We start from the raw sequence: 13,284 nt of genomic DNA, 5'->3' as shown, positions 1-13,284 counted from the left end.
AAAAATAGAAGGTGGGTCAAAATCTCACAGTATAGCTCATCCAGGAATAAGACATTGAAAGGTATTTGCAAAACTGCACGCAATGTCTCAATAACAAAAGGTCTAAAGATCACAGTCTTTGTCATCCTAGCACAACATTGATATTTGGTAACATGGTATATTGCATTGCTAATGCTTCAGAAACAAGTACATCAAAACCATTAGAACAAGCTTTGACCCTGGGGACATTATTTAAACACAATTGGTAGAGGGCAATCGTATGATGCCACATAATAAATATCAAAGGTCTTCGCCACTTCGTTAAGGAAAAGAAGATTTTCCTATATAAGTCTATGAAACTGATGAACTCCAGGGCGTTGCCAGTTTTGTCCCCAGAGACAATCTTTTCACAAACTTGGTGAATGACAACTGTTTAATGCTACATACAAAATATCAAAAGTGTTGGCCTAGCGGTTTCGATAAGAATATTTTCAAACTTTTCTTACATAAGCTGAAAGGAAAATTGTGACCCCTGGGGCGGTGCCCAATTTTGACCCCAGGGGCTAAATCTGAACGGACTAGATGCTACATACAAATATCAAGGGTGTGGGCCCAGGGGATAGTTTGAATAGTGGAAGAAACCACTAAGCAATGTTACACAATATCTGAGCTCTCGCCCTGATGGATTTTGTCATGAAAAGTTTTTTTTCTTTTCGGTTACATGGAAAACAAAGTTTTGCATGAAGTTCATTAATTTATATAATTTCAAAAAGAGCACCATCCCTGGAACGGTGAAGTTTCATCTAAATTAGTTGTTGACGCACGACGGACGGACGGACGACGGACGCCGGGCGTTGTGCGAAATGAAAAGCTCAGTCTGAACACTACTAGCTACGTGCTCAGTAGAGCTAAACCATAAATAGCAAACCTGTTAATGCTCTAAATCTAAAGTTTGGTCATTTTCAAGTGTGTATTAAGTCTTATGATAATTATCTCACCAAAATGTATTCTTAACATGTTTTGTACAAAACAATTTGAATGACGATAACTTACCTACTCCCATTATCAATTCCAATTACTTTGATTCAATGGCTTGCTTTCATCCAACTGAAAAATATATTAATGACACTTAATATACTGGCCCAAAATCCAGAAACGTATGTAAGAAAAAAAACAATATTGACACAAGATTGATCGATATAAAAGTCTTATAGTCATAGTATATGATTATTATGAGTTTTAAACGAAAGACGAAACCAACTTCAAATGCATTTTCGAGACGGTCAATGCTACCCAATATATTGTAGTTAAAAGACTTGTTTCGTAACCTCGTATTTTTTCAGCAGAAAAGAAAAAATACACCTGTCGAGATTTGTATTTATGATTTAAATTTGGGAAAACATCTGCCTTTCGTCTGTTTTAATTAACATCCAGGCCTAAAGTTAAAACAAGCTGATACATTTCAAAACTAAGACATCATTTTTGTGTTTTTGAAATATGTAATTCAAATTTCCGGTTTCTAAAAGTATGACAAAAACAGTAGGAGAAAAGAAAGTCCATGTAGTGGAATGTGTTGATATGGCATTTATTTTATTCGTTGAGTTTATACGTCACTAACAGCACCTTACGAGTCGACAAACCATAATATATCTTCAATACAACTCTATACAATACATCTCAGTCATACCGTGAAATATGCATTGCGCTAGACGGATAGGTTATACAAATAATTAAGAAGAATCATGTTGATGAATTGATTTTCAGTAATTTGATAGTCGAGGGTAAACGGAGTAAATTATAAAGGCTTGTAATGTATTATTTATTAGGTTTATATTTCTGATCTTGTTATTTTTGAAAATCATTGAGACAATTTTGAGGTTATTGCAAAACAGGTGTAATCCCCAAGAAGATTCGGGATTCAAAACGACTCGTCTTTCACTGACATTGAAAAGCGGTAAACAAATAATGTACTGGTAAGGCTATTTTGATGCGTGAGTTATTTGTTTGAGGTTTTTGTAGTTGTGTATGAAATATTTATACGTTCGTGTCTCTAATTCATTGTCGTTAAAGCCCTTGTTTTGTGTCTCTGAACATAGTAAAGTTTTGAATTAGCTTTGCTCGACTCTATAGTTTCAATTGTATATGTGCAAGTAAACACCGCAAGGTACACAGCATAGTAAGAAATCATTTACATCTGTATGGCAGTAATCTTTTGGATGGGATAACATAGTTACGAAGTACAGGCGTTTTGTATCAAACAGTTTGCGGATGTTTAGTATTTTAATATGGTGATGTCATTGTTGCGGCATGCTTCCATTATGGCAAACATGATGAAGTAGATGACTAGGAAAGGAAAAGCCCTCTTCATTATCCCTGCTTTGTTGCGCTTGAGAATGAATACATTAATAGAGAGGATATCCGCTATCCTCGGTACAGTTGCTGAATGACGCCGATTCAGTAAGTGTCACTTGTGAACAATTTGTGATTTTGTCATAAAAGAGATTCATTTTTTTTCAGTTCAGTTACGTGCATGGAATTCATTTATTTGTATAATTTTAAAAAAGAGTTTGATCTAAATTGGCCAGATGGTTTTGGTGGAGATGACGTTAGATGTTGACGAACGACGGACGGACGACGGACGCCGGGAGTTGGGCGATAGGAAAAGCTCAGCTTGAACACTACTACCTACGTGCTCAGGTGAGCTAAAAAACTTAATAACCTGGTTTCTTAACAAGATGCTTTATTTAATTTTTTAATTGTTATTTATTTGGGTGGTTTTATAGACAACCATAAACATTTCAAAATCCACAATAAGGATTTTTCCTGACTTCAAAATAATATGTTAATTATATAAGATACATCATTTAAGTATGGTGGCATATTATAACTTAATAAGTAACGCGAATCGTATTACATTAACCAGGTGGTATTTAACTTATTTACTGGAATTCGCAAACCATAACTAGATAACATGTTAGCGCCTGAATCTGGAATGCATTTATAGCTAAGTGGTAACACGAATCTTATTACGCTAAACATGTATGTAACTTATAAAGGGGAATTCTCAAACCATAACTAGATAAGCAGTTACTGCTAGAACCCCAAAGTACATTTATATCTAAGTTGTAATACGAATCTAACCACGTAAATCAGTTAGTATTTTACTTATGAAGTGGACTTAACAAACCATAACTAGATAACCTGTTAATGTTGTACATCTAAATAAAAAGGTAATAGGTGACACTTCTGGGCACTTCCAAGCCTGTTTTTAGTCTTATGATAATTATCGTACCAAAATATTAACACGAGTATGAACTCGATAGCTAGATAATTATTGCAAAAATATAATGGTTAGCTCGAAACAATTCGCGAACGTTAACAGACTATCTTAAGGCAGGTATATGCCACCATACATAAGGATGCTGTTTTTAGCCAAGTATCTAAGCAATATGACTTGAAGTTCACAAATAAAAAAGCTTGTATCAGTCTAAATTTACTGCATGTGAAAGAAGTCTACAATGAGACATGATAACGTTAAAATAAGCGCTGTGCACTTTCTTATCCAAAATAAATGTTCCTTCTACTAACAGCAGAGACTAGTACATGCAAACAAACATAACATAGATAAAATTGAAATAACATACATACCTTAATCACAAAAAACGATAGCTTATATCACATATTTGAGATATATATTTCCATTAATGTGAACTTAAACTTCAAATAACACACGTCTTACTTTTCTTAACGAATACTGGGCTTTAGCGTGGCACAGCAGTGTTTACCTGGTATCCAAGGTGTGAATAATAGAATTGCGAACAAGTGTCAAGTTCCGCTCACATTCAAGATTTGGGTGAAAATAAAAGAGTGCCTCTTTGATATAAAATGTTAGAAGTCCAATGATAGATTGTTTGTATAGTTTAACGATTTAAACAGTATTCTTGACAACTTCTAGTTTTAAATATTTAGGATTAGTATTTAGCAACAGTGGCTCTTTTTATAAAGCTAAGGTTGAAATATCAAAGCAGGCACTTAAAGCTATGTACTGCCTTCTAAGCAAATGTAAGCATTTAGCTCTGCCGATTGATATGCAAATAGATCTGTTCAATAAAATGATCAAACCTATACTTCTATATGGTTGTGAATGCTGGGGATATGGCAATAATGAAATTTTAGAAAGAGTTCAACTTAAATTTTTGAAATATATTTTATGTGTTAAGTCAAGCACCGCGTCTTGCATAGTATACGGTGAAACAGGCGTCAAACCGTTATCAATTGACATAGAGACTGGAATGATTTCATATTGGACAAAACTTGTATCACCATTGTACCCAAAATTAGTAACAACCATGTATACGATAATGTTAAGTAATTATATCTTTGATGTAAACATACGTAGCAATACTTTTTTATGGATTTCTTTTGTCAAAAAAATATTCATAAAATGTGGTCTTAATAATATATGGGATTCACATATATTTCCAAATCATAAATGGTTGACTTGCAATGTTAAACAGAAACTCATAGATTTGTTTTTAAATGAATGGTATAGCATTGTTAACACTTCCAGTAAATGCAACAACTATAAATTGTTTAAGAACGAGTTCGGAATTGAGAACTATCTAAAAACTTCACCTTACAAATTGTTAAAGTTTATGATTAAATTTCGAACCAGAAACCATCGTCTTCCTATTGAGACAGGAAGCTGGATTGGACTTGATATGTCATCGAGGAAGTGTCCTTTGTGTCAAGCAAACAGTAGCATTGGAGACGAATATCACTATCTACTTGAATGTAAAGCTTTAACCAATAGCAGAAAGCGATTTATTGATAAAAAATACTATATCAATCCAAATGTCATCAAATTTAAATCTCTAATGTGTATGTGTAACACTCAAATGTCGAAATACAAAAAGTTGTGTAAATTTGTGAAGGAAATAGTAAAACTGTTCTAAATGTTAATATATTTGTACTGTACAATAACACATGTATCCGATAATCTATAACTCTCGACATATTCATATAAAGCATTGTATAACATATGTCTGTCCCGTTTTATTTGCTTTGTACCTCTCTTTGAATGTTAACTTTTTACAACAGCCTCGTTGTTATTATGTATTTCTTTTTCACATGCTCATGCTGTCATGTTACATGAACTGAGTTGTTTGAAATAAAACTTGGAAACTTGGACAACAGCAATCTAAATATTGGCGCGCTTTGAGTATGCCACGTCAATAGGGTTTTATAAGCGAGCGGGGGGTATGCCACGTTGTGGGTGTGTGTCATTCTTCAGCTGAATGTAAATTTGTATTGGGTCTCGAAATACTGCTGGTTTATGTTTCATTCGCAAACAGATGTCAAAGGAATAATATTATCAGCAAAAATACATGTTCAATAGTTGTTTCCATTGACATTTGCTTAATGCAAAGAAATATGTGAAAACAGTTTTGCTAAAAGGCTACATTGGAACAAATAATCACGTAGTTACATGTTCTTCAAATGTGACCACATACATATATCCATCAATCAATGTCCAAGTATTCATTATTTATTATTAACTTGTATGCGAGAGCAGCACTTTAGTAACTCAACGACATTTGTGTTTTTGAAAGAACAATCTGTAAATTTTAAATGCAATTATTCACATATGTTCTTGTCAAAATAGATTTAAGCATTTATGATATATCAAATTTATTTTTGACATCTATTGAAGCTTTGATTATCTGTGTGAAACTATAAATATTTATCATTTTCAAAAAGTACAAAGGCCTTTTCACTTAATATCACAGAAATATAAACTTGTAACAGAAATGTTTATTTTGAGTTTTAGACATGACGAACATGCTTTGCAATTATAATTGTATATAATGAAAATTACTTCAGGCATGGCACTACCATTGATCCGTTGGTTTATGATCCACCGGCCTAGATATTAATGATTGGCACTAGAATTGTTAACATTGTAATTGAGAAGAGTATTAGATACGCAAATAGATAAAATGCCTCTGTCGGCTTTTTACCACATGTCTGAACTTATTAAGGTCGATTTAAACTGCAGTGAACTTAAAATAACTCACCGACATTGTTATCTAAGGTCATATTATATTTATTATTAAAATCTAACGTATTCAAAAGACCATTTTCTCAATTTAAATGCACAGTACTCACTGGCAGTCATTAACTCATTAGTTACCCAGAGTCTCACCACAAACTAGACTAAGGTAGTTGCGTTATGATATTGCCTTATATCTCACTGCCAGTCATTCACTCATTAGATACCAAGGGTCTCTTGACGAGCTAGTCTAAGGTAGATTTGTTATGATGTTGCTTTATATCTCAGTGTCAGTCATTCACTCATTAGATACCAAGGGTCTCTTGACGAGCTAGTCTAAGGTAGATTTGTTATGATGTTGCCTTATATCTCACTGTTATTCATTCACTCATTAGCTATCCAAGGTCTTTTCACGAAAAAGCCTAAGGTAGTATTAAAATGATATTGCGTTATATCTCAGTGTCAGTCATTCACTCATAAGCTATCCAGGGTCTCTTGACGAGCTAACCTAAAGTAGTATTGTTATGATGTTGCTTTATATCTCAGTGTCAGTCATTCACTCATAAGCTATCCAGGGTCTCTTGACGAGCTAACCTAAAGTAGTATTGTTATGATGTTGCTTTATATCTCAGTGTCAGTCATTCACTCATTAGCAATCCAGCGTCACACCCTAGCCTAAGGTAGCTTTATAATAATATGGCCGTATATCTCACTTTTAGTCATAAGTGTTAACTTATTTATTGTGCAGCGATTGTGAAACACGTTATTACAACATTATATTAATCACTCTCGTTGGCACGATTTTCACGCGAGAGTGTTGATGACCACAGACCAAAACCACATGCGCCCAGGATGGGAAATGTAACCCGGGTCGTCTAGGTAAGGAGCGAGTGCGCTAAACGCTGTGCTATCCGGACAACCTTTCAGTCTTTATAACAAAACTACCTCACTGCAGTTGTTCACACATTAGCAATTCAGTGCCTCACCACAACCGGCCTACGGTAATATTGTAATAGTGTGGCCTTACATCACTCTCATAAGCTATCGATTGCCACACCACAAATAAGCCTCTATGTTTGTTTCGTAAACTATCAACCTATAAGTCTTTATATTTGATATTTATTAGCAATGTATCTCTATATTACCAAATCACCTAGATTCTTCAGTATTTCATAAAGAGGATAATAGCTAGCAACGCTATAAAGAGTTAAGGTTTAAAGTTTACATAATGCTAAAAACTGACGGAATCGTTCCGTATCCAAATAAATAATCGATTAAACTCGTAGCAGAATGTAAAATTACTCATTTTTAAACAAAATCAATTACTTCCATACTACTCACTTAAACAATGCTTTGATTCCGCACACACAATGTCAATGATCTTCAAGGTGTGTCCTTATATTTACCAAGCTTCAAAAGAATAGACAAAGAAGAGAGATCGTATTTCATCATTTACAAACGCTACGGTATGCGTCTCTTTAAATATACCCAAGGACGACAGTCAATAGAAGAATTTGTATATTATTTGTCCACATTTTAGATCAATCTTTTGTTTTTTAAATTGGATTTGAAAACTATTGAATCATGTAACTTGAAGTATACTGAAATGAATGGATTTTGTCTGGTGACTTTGAGACAGTTGATCAATTTCAGAAAACAACAAATCCAATACGTTTAATGTTATACTCAAATATGATATGGACATCCAACAATCGGCATAACTTATGTATGGTTAGACACGTTTGTAACCTTAGATCCCCGTTGCTTCAAACTTGCATCAAATTGTAAGTATTGACAAGGACGTTCAGCGACACTTAAAAAAACTTGCATCCGATGTGATGCTAGGGACTGTCGCATAATGGAAGAAGTCTTACAGTTTCTATAACACACAATATATAATATACTAATGGGCAAGTGCCAGCAATTACAGGTTTATTACTATAGGAGAGTTTCTTTCACAAGTCCTTGTGAAGCTTCATGTCTCTTCCAAATGTGCAAACGACGGATGAAAGGACGGAACAAATAGACAGGCTTATAACTATATGTGAGTCTCTTTCACAAGTCCTTATGACGTTCCATGTCTGTACCAAATGTGCAAACGACGGTTGGACGGACAGAACAAATAGACAGGCTTATCATTATATGAGAGTATCTTAACATGCCTTGTATTAAGTGTATGTACAAACACCAGATGGGCGGAATGATTAAATACACGGGTTAATAATTACAAGAGGGCCGCTTTCAAAATTCAAATGACGTCTTATGACTTAAGTATATGTGCAAACGACGGATAGACAGAGGGAACAAATGCACGGGGTATTACTATATGAGAGTCTCCTTAATAAATCCTTATGTCGCTGCATGCCCTAACCAAATGTGACAACGATGGATGGACGGAAAGAGCGAATTGACATGCTTATTACTATAGAAGAGTCTCTTTTACAAGTCCTAATTACGCCCAACGTCTGTATCAAATGTGCAAACGACGGATGGACGAACAGAACCAATAGACAGGTGTATTATTATAGGAGAGTCTCTTTCACAAGTCCTGATGACGTGTCATGTCTTAATTGTATGTACCAACACCAGATAGGCGGACGGATTAAATACACAGGTTAATTATTACAGGAGAGCCGCTTTCAAAATTCCTAATGACGCCTTATTATTTAAGTATGTGTGCACACGATGGTTTGTCGGAGGGAACAAATACACAGGTTTATACTATAGGAGAGTCTCTTTCACAAACCCTTATGACGCTACATGTCTTTACCAAATGTGCAAACGACGGATGTAAAGACGGAACAAATAGACAGGCTTATAACTATAGGAGAATCTCTTTCACAAGTCCTTATGACGTTCCATGTCTGTGCCAAATGTGCAAACGACGGATGGACGGACAGAACAAATAGACAAGTGTATTACTATATGCGAGTCTCTTTCACAAGTCCTTATGACGTGCCTTGTCTTAAGTGTATGTACAGAAACCAGATGGGCGGACGGATTAAATACACAGGTTAATTATTACAGTAGAGCCGCTTTCAAAATTCACCTTATTTCTTAAGTATATGAGCAAATGACCGATGGACAGAGGGAAAAAATAGACAGTCTTATTACTATAGGATAGTCTCTTTCGTAAATCATGGTGAATCCGCATGTCTTTGTACATGTGCAACAACAAATAGACGGACGGGACAAATCATTAACAGTGTGATTACTATAGGAAAGCCGCTTAAATCCTTATGATGCCGCATGACTGTATACATGCGTCATTGACGGAAGGTTGGGAAGAACAGATATACAGGCCAATTACTGTGGATGTACCACTTTCACAAGTCATAATAACACCACATGTATATGTACATGTGCATTCAACGGATGGACGGACGAAACAAATAGACAGGGTTATTACTATAGGATAATGTTTTTCACTAGTCCTAATGACGCCGCATATTTAAAATATATGTTCAAACAACGGATGGGCGGACGGAACAAACAGACAGGCTGACAGAAGGTTCTGCTTTCTGATAAGCCCTTATTGACCCGAATGACTTTTGATGGACTCGTTTTTACATACATATTATGTATCTGAATATCTTATTTTACGTAAATAAAAAGTTATTTATACGTGATGTGTGTGGTGTCATTATTTGCGTGTGTATGCGTACATTCGCGTGTGTCTGTTAGTGTACTAATAATTAAGGAAAACAAGATTAAGCTTTACATTGTTGGCAAAGCAGAGTCATCTTGAAACCAAATTCAAGAATTGCATTGAACAGAACAGTTATAACACTGTCTTATAGATGATCAAAACCGTCATTGATATATTAGATTAATATTTCATCAAATTTTAAAAAAGGTTTAAGCGTAATAAATTGTGTTCAATATTAGAGTGTAAACTGCCACTGCTCAACTAAACGATATAAAGAATTGCGTATTAGCACTTTACTTTTTTGCTGTCCGGCACTTGGGCGTGCTGCACTAACTTAACAATCGTCGCTTTTCTTTGATTTTTTTATCCGAAAACATTTGCTTTATATTATTATGCTAAGACTGTCAATGACACTTGTTTATGATAATCAATGTGAAATGTTGTTTATGTCTAAGTTTGACTGATTTGGAAAGTTTGACAAAAAACATAAATCAAGTAAATTTGAAGGATATCATGAAAAAAATTCATGTCGACTTCAAGCTTGAAAGGTAAACAAAATATAAAATATCTAAAAAGGCATGATTATTGTCTTACACAATGACCTTCTAATGTATGGAATCATGGCAATTTGACATGCATTTAAACAAATAAAACTCCATATTGTACTAAATAAAAAGACGCCTATTCTTATCTATAAAACAGATCGTCTGACAGTTTGCCATATTGAATATCTTACAAATGATAAGAAATTGGTGGATATTGTAGTGCATTTAGACATTCCATTGTGTTATGTAATGATTTACCATCGTTACCCCGCTATCTAAAATGGCATTTATTGAAAGTCATTACAAAAAAATTAAGTGCATATATTTTGCTTCCGTGAAGTCTCACATGCACTTCAATGGCCGGGTGCAGCATGGCGCCAGCTAATCATTAAGAAGACTTTCCATGTTACTTTTATGGCCTGATCGATCAAATGTCATGAAATGTTCCACTTTACTAGGACATGAAATGTTGACCAAGATTCAAAGAGAATGTTTTGTTTGGAAGAGGATACACAGGATTTTTTTCCTAAACTGATGAATAGGAAATGAATAGATTTGTTTTCTTTCTAGAAATGTCAACTGTAAATGTCTTTACAACTATTATGACACCTTTTATGAGTTAGGACATGCTTTATATAGAATCGATATAGCAGAACATACACGATCTCAAAATGTGATTTTCCAGAACACAATACAAGAGTTTAGTTTTGCAGCTTTTCGGATGGAAAAGTCTACACTCAATTGAGTCCCGTACGCGGTACGCGATGTACTGAACCTCTAGAATGGCCTTTTTTGGTTCCTAGACTTGCCTTGTATAGTATATTTTTAACATGATGAGATGAAACCCACATGTATACCTTATGTATAAGAAAAAAGCGTTCTTTAAATTTTAAAGAACATAACTATCAACATTTAATATTCTGACCTTCTGCGACGTGAAGACAGTATTTATAGTCCCCCTACCTCACTGAAAGACAGTTTATTTGACCTAAATTGATCTAAAACCATTACATGCAGATTACTATTTATGAACTATTCATAAAGGTATTGAGCATATTAAAATTATCAAACATTTCAATGTCAGTTGTATAGGGTCTAAATCAGATAACTTCAAAAGCTTGTCATTGTTCAGCGGATGTAAATTTGCATTGGGTTTCAAAATTATACTGGTTCATCTTTCATTCGCTAACAAACGTCAGACAGATTAGAATATCATCAATGATTAATATTTAATACTTGTTTGCATTGCCATATCCTTAATGCAAAGACGTATTTGAAAATAGTTTTGCTGAAATGTCACCGATGAAAATATTGTAAAATTAGCACTTTAGCAAATAAACGAGAGTGGTGCTTTTTGAAAGAAGAATCTTGAAAATAAAAGCATTTACATTTTTCTTCAAAAAATAATTGATATGTTTATGTTTTATTCTATAAAACACACACATTGCCATCTATTGAATCTTAAGTGTTTGAAGTGTTGTTTTCAATATATTTGTTTTCGAGTTTTAAGGAAAAGTATACACATTTTATCTTCAAATAGTACAAATACATTTTCTCTTTATGTCATCGAAATTGATATTTGTTAGAAGTGTTTGTTTTGAGTTATAAACTTGATGCACATGTTTTGCAATTATAATTTTATATATTGACTATTACTCATGGCATAGCAAGAACGACGATCCGTTGGTCTACGATTCGACGGTCTAAATATTAATATCTCACTGTTAGTCATTCACTCAATAGCTATCGAGTGTTCCAACAAAAACTTGACTAAGTTAGTTTGTTATGGTACGACCTTTTATCTCACTGTAAGTCATTCAATCAATAGCTATCCAGTGTCCCAACACTAGCCTTCGTTAGTCATTCACTTATTAACAAGCCATTGTTCAAACACATACTAGCCTAAGTTAGTTTGTTATGGTACGACCATATATCTTACTGTCAGTCATTTACTCAATAGCTATCCAGTGTTCCAACAAAAACTTGCCTAAGTTAGTTTGTTATGGTACGACCTTTAATTTCACTGTAAGTCATTCAATCAATAGCTATCCAGTGTCCCAACACTAGCCTAAGTGAGTTTATTATGGTACGACCTTATATTTCACTGTCAATCATTCACTAATAAACTATCCAGTGTCTCACTTTAATGTAGCTCACGTAATGATATGGCGTTTTTATGCCATTGTTAATCACTCATTCATACATACGTTATACAGTGCCTTACCACGAACAAGCCTCAGGAAATTTAGTAGTGATATGGCCATATATCGCACTATATTGTAATTTTGTAATGGTATGGTATTTGTTCGTACTGTATCTTTATATTTCCGTATCACCTAAATGCTAATCTTCCTACCTACATAATTCTAGCAAAAAAAGCAGAAGTAAACGTCCTATTTATTGTCATATTTTGTGCAATATTTATGTTTATTAACTGAATCAATAAATACACCATTTACCAAATACAGTAAGATATAAAGATAATGATAAATAGCGCCGCTGTTGAAAGTAAAAAATTAAAGTTTATATCATGTTAATTACTGATGGAATGAAATATTCAATTACACTCTTAGCAAAATGTAAACTTGTCTTCTTTTTAAACAAGATCCATTCATTCCATATTTGTCACTAAATCCAATATTGATTGTTTCTATTTCTAGAGCCGCACATACAATGTAAATGGTCTTCTTTGGTTGTCCTTTTATACATACTAAACTTCAAAATCATAGACAAAAATAAATATCATATTTCATAATTTACACAAGCTTCGCTATGCGCCTCTAAAATATACAATAGAATAAATAATAATAGAATTCTGAATTGGTAAACTATTGGTCCCCATTTCAGATCAATCTTTTGTTTCGTTTCTATTTGCATTTGAACAATATTCGATCATATAACTATGATTATACTGAAATGAATGTATTCAGGCTTATTGATCATTCTTATTTTAAATCTTGGCGTTTATCAAAATGACTTTGACACCGTAGATCAATAACAGAAGTATTACAAATCCAATTTGTTTAATATTATGAAGAAACGTAATAAGGACGCTCATT

The 13,284-nt window shown here is 33.9% G+C and overlaps 1 protein-coding gene across 8 annotated transcripts in view; it reads right to left on the bottom strand.

The window, feature by feature from the left end:
- Window positions 1–13,284, bottom strand: part of LOC128221883 (uncharacterized) — a 66,605-nt gene that overhangs the window by 49,054 nt on the left and 4,267 nt on the right. For 7 of the 8 annotated variants that reach the window (XM_052930522.1, XM_052930523.1, XM_052930524.1 and 4 more), the window contains exon 2: window positions 1,033–1,086. The gene's annotated coding sequence lies outside the window, so the exon portion shown is untranslated. Of the gene's footprint in view, window positions 1–1,032; window positions 1,087–3,627; window positions 3,753–13,284 lie in introns of those variants that run through there. The other variant, XM_052930526.1, reaches the window with a different exon arrangement.

This window comes from Mya arenaria, chromosome 16 (assembly GCF_026914265.1).
Source record: "Mya arenaria isolate MELC-2E11 chromosome 16, ASM2691426v1".
NCBI classification, from domain to species: domain Eukaryota; kingdom Metazoa; phylum Mollusca; class Bivalvia; order Myida; family Myidae; genus Mya; species Mya arenaria.
This window is presented reverse-complemented; position numbering and strand designations above follow the sequence as displayed.